This window comes from Lactuca serriola, chromosome 4 (genome assembly GCF_051521515.1).
Source record: "Lactuca serriola cultivar US96UC23 chromosome 4, Lser_US96UC23_V15, whole genome shotgun sequence".
Classification (NCBI taxonomy): domain Eukaryota; kingdom Viridiplantae; phylum Streptophyta; class Magnoliopsida; order Asterales; family Asteraceae; genus Lactuca; species Lactuca serriola.
The window spans coordinates 383,594,582-383,599,472 of record NC_136411.1 but is presented as its reverse complement, the minus strand read 5'-3'; positions in this window follow the sequence as shown (position 1 = coordinate 383,599,472).

Genomic DNA, 4,891 nt, shown 5'->3' with positions numbered 1-4,891 from the left:
ACCTATCAGTGTCTCATCAATGATAAGTGTATCACCTTCTGCAGTAATGTGGAATCCATAGTAATGCTCAGGAGCATTCCTAACCCTTGTGGACCGCCTCAGAGGTACATACTTGTCAATTGGCTCAACAGGAGTTTCCTCCTCAAGTTGAGTGCTAGGGTTTGAAGTTCCTTCACCGCTTGACTCTTGAATTTCTTCAAGATCAACTTGCCTCCCACTGTTTCCTTGGCTTATGAACTCTCTCTCTCTCTCTAAAGAAAGCCCTCCTAGCTACAAAGACCACAATTTCACTAGGTCTGTAGAAGAGGTAACCAAAGGACTGTTGTGGGTAGCTGATGAAAATACACCTCTCGCTTTGGGGTTCGAGCTTATCATGAGTCTCGCGTCTCACAAAAGCCTCACAACCCCAAATCGTGAGGAGTTTTGGCAACTTTCTTTGTAGGGACTAGATTAAGGATATGGGCGGCAGTCTCTAAGGCATACCCCCAGAATGAGATTGGTAGCGAAGCTCAACTCATCATGGAACGAACAATATCCAACAAGGTTCGATTACGCCTCTCAGCCACACCATTCAATTGTGGTGTCCTAGGAGGTGTCAATTGTGAGACTATCCCACATTCCCTTAGATAGTCAAGGAACTCTGAACAAAGATACTCACCACCACGATCGGATCGAAGCATCTTAATGTTCCTGCCCAATTGATTCTCGACTTCCTGTTTAAATTCCTTAAACCTTTCGAAAGTCTTAGACTTATGCTTGATCAAGTAGACATATCCATATCTACTGTAATCATCAGTAAAAGTCAAATAATAATGATTAGCATCCCTTGTGGCATGTTTGAATGGTCCACACACATCCGTGTGTACAAGGTCCAACAAACCTTCACCCCTCTCACACGAGCCTGTGAAGGGTGACTTTGTCATTTTTCCAAGTAAGCATGATTCGCAACTATCATCTGACTTTATGTCAAATGACTCCAAGACTGCATCCTTTTGGAGTTGGCCTATGCGTTTCTTGCTTATATGTCCAAGATGACAATGCCATAATGATGCTTTATCCAAGTTATTATTAACAGAATCAATACACAATACATTATTTCCTAAGTTATCAACCACAAATACTGTTTCATACACGCCATCACAAGGTAATGCTTTAAAATAAAGAACATTATTAAAGAAAGCATTAATCGAACCAACTTCATTATCAAATGAAAACGTGAAACCTTGTTTATACAATGCATGAAAGGAAATAATATTTCTTGCCATTTCTGGCGAATAACAACACTTATTCAAATCTAAACTAAACCCACTACTTAGCGATAAAGTATAAACTCCAATCTTGGTGACAGGTAAAGCTTTCCTATTCCCCATGATTAAGTTTACTCTTCCTTGCTCCACATTCTCACTTCTTCTTAGTCCCTACAAGTCACAACAAATATGAATACCAGAACTGGTATCAAGGACCCAAGATTTAGAATGGCGTGAGTTATTAGAAATGATAGTGTAAATACCTGCATGGTTGGGTTTAACTTTCCCATCCTTCACATCTTGCTGGTATTTTGGGCAGTTCCGCTTCCAATGTGATTTTTCATGGCAATAGAAGCATTCAGCCTCTTTTGGGTCAGAAGAAGGAGTGACGAAACCTTTCTTGGTTCCACTTGAAGAAGAGCCATCAAGGGTCCGAGCCTTGGTACCCTTAGAAGAGCTCTTTCTTTGCTTCCCTCGACTTTTCCCGATTGCCAAAACCGGAGTAGAGTTTGGAGTAGGAGTGTTAACAACCGACTTCCCCTTAAGACCTGTTTCTGCGGTCTTGAGAAGTCCCTGAATTTTTCTGAATGTGACCTCTTCCTTATTCATGTGATATGTCATGCCGAATTGATCATAGCACGATGGTAAGGAGTGCAAAATGATATCTATTGCAAGCTCCTTAGGGAAGTTCACATTAAGCTTCAGCAATCGATCCACATACCTTTGTATTTTCTGCATGTGGCTCGTGACGGATTCCCCGTCCTTCATCATGGTTGTTATCATGGAGCAGATGATTTCATACCTCTCTTGTCGTGCACTTTGATGGTATCTTTCCATCAGATCTTGGTGCATTTCATAAGGGTAGAAATCCTCATAAGACTTTTGGAGTTCCGCTGTCATCGTGGCCATCATGATGCATGCCACTTTCGTAGCATCCCTTTCATGTGCCTGAAAGTCAACGATCTCCTAAGGAGTTGCAGTGGTCTCATCAATCTCCTTAAGCTCCTTGTCAAGGACATATTCTTTGTCCTCGTAGCGGGTAATCATCCTGATGTTTCTGATCCACTCATTGAAGTTGGATCCATCAAAAGTGACTTTCCCACATAAGTTCATAAGGGTAAAGGAGCCATTAGGATTAGAGCCAGAAGCAGCATTGTTTGAAGACATCTGAAAGAAAAGGACAAGACTAGTTTAGATATTAAGAGATTCCTTAATAAAACACCCAAATGTAATATTAAGGCTAGGATCCAATCACAATATATAACTTAGAAGAGGTATGCCGTAATCCAAGCTATAACATATTTGAAAGGTAGGTGAATGACGATTCACCAATTTCCACCATGAAAACCGAAATATTAAATATTAGGTTTTTGATTGGTTCTTAGAAATTCCTAGATTCTTTGAGATTCAATGAACTTTTCAAAGGCATGTTTCAATCTCGAGTGTGCCCTCCAAGTTTTGTGACTGGGATACTGAGGATCACAAGACGAGGTGTGAAGTAACCATGCAAATCACTTGGTACCCTTAAAGTTTATCACTCAATCGATGTGCCGGTAAACCACACACGCTCCACCGATACTATAATAAACCTTAAGTCACCCTTTACCAATCTTGTTAAGTCCAAGTTAGTGTGCCGGTTAACCACACATGCTCCACCAATGACTTAAACAAAGTGTAAAGTGTAATTTCATGGATTAGCACCTTATTCACATTTTTCCTAAAGTAACTAAGATTGGGAATTTAATAAAACATTTAGTTACTTTATAATATTCATCATACTTTTAATGAGAATTTATAAGTCCTTGTCTTACCCGTTCGGCTAACGACCCTCCACCGGTCAAGCAAGCGGTGGGTGAGAGTGGACACCCATTAAGTTGCCATTTTATAGGCAACAACCTTATACCCACCTTATAGACCGGCTTCGTGAATGAGGCGTACTAGCGGTAAGACGACTTTGTTCTTATACATATATATATATATATATATATATATATATATATATATATATATATATATATAATTATTAAATCATAATAATATAAGTATAAGGGTTGAATTTTAACTTTTAAAATTCTAAGGGTTGGAACTAAAGTTTTTAACATGACTTTACTTGTTCCAAAACTTGAGGGCAAGTTTTGTAAACTTTCAAAACTTTTCATTTCTTGTAACTTATGAGTTTATTAGAGTAATAAAATGAAGACTCTTCATTTTTCTAACTCTTGTGTTCTTTTAATGGTTTTAACTCAAGTGACTTTTGGTTTTCCATAACTTGAGGACAAGTTATGGACTCCAGTAAAACACATTATGATCAAGAATTAAACTACCACATAGGTTACAAATAATTCCTATGATCATCTAAACATCATAAGATCAAGAACATGAATATGAACACTTTCATGAATCAAAATTACACTTAAAACTTTGTAATTTTGATAACTAGTTGTTGTAAATGGATTAGCAAAGACATTACACCATCTAAAACAAGTTTTCAAGTACCAAAACAGTTTAGGGTAATGTTTCTAGTCCATTTCCAGCAACTAAAGTCGAAAATCTGCACTCTGTGGCTCCTACTCGACGAGTGCATGAACCTACTCGGCGAGTAGGTTGAAGATACAAGTGAACTCGGCGAGTCTCCCCATGGACTCGGCGAGTTCATCAGGCAGACAACAAGTTTTTTGACTTTTTTTTCAACTTTTAAGCACAAATAACAAACAAACAAGCCTAGGCTCTGATACCACTGATGGGTTTTGAGCATTCTAACACTTCCTAAGTGTACATGCAACCCTAATAACCTTGGATCTATGTTTGTCTAATTATCATGCAAAGTTGAATTCCAAGGTTATATTCCTATCTAGCATACATGGGGAACAATTTCTAACTTGAATGAAAGATAGAATAACTTACCTTGTTGTTGCTTATGTTCCTTGAAACCTTGTGAGCCTAGCACCCCAAGTGTGATGCCTCAAATGCTTCACACAACACCAAATGCCCTTGGAAAGACTTTTGAGAGAATACAAACTTCTTGAAATCGGCCTAGCCCTCTTGTTTCTTATGTGTGTAACCGATTTTGGTGGAGAATGGGATCCTTATATAGTGTTGACACATCTAGGGTTACACCATGTAAACCCTAATGTATCATGACTCTTCATTTCCAAATTAATTCTTTGATCAAACTAATCAAATAATATTATTAATATATTAGAACTTATAATATATTAATAATCTCCAAGTGTTATTCCTCTCATTTAGTCTATCCAATTGCATGGTGCCATGCAATCCAAATGGACCATGTCGGGTCGGGTCAAGTATTGACCAGAAATAGTTATGGACTTAGACACCTTATCCAACAACTTCTTGGATCAGAAGCTGATATCTGGGCCCCTCGATGATTTTGTTTTGACCCACGTACCGAGCCCGGTCAGAACTAAGTTGATGTGTTTAATTAAGTTCTTTATCAAACAAATCAGAAATTGGGAAACAAACTGTTGGGCAAAAAGCAAGACTATGTTCCATGTATTTGTCCGACTGATATCTAGAACAGAGGATTATATGATCCCTTATCTGAAATGGCGTACCATCATCTTCTCAGTTCCGAGAAACCTTGAAAGAGCTACGATTGCCGATCGGTTCCTGAAGTCGTACTT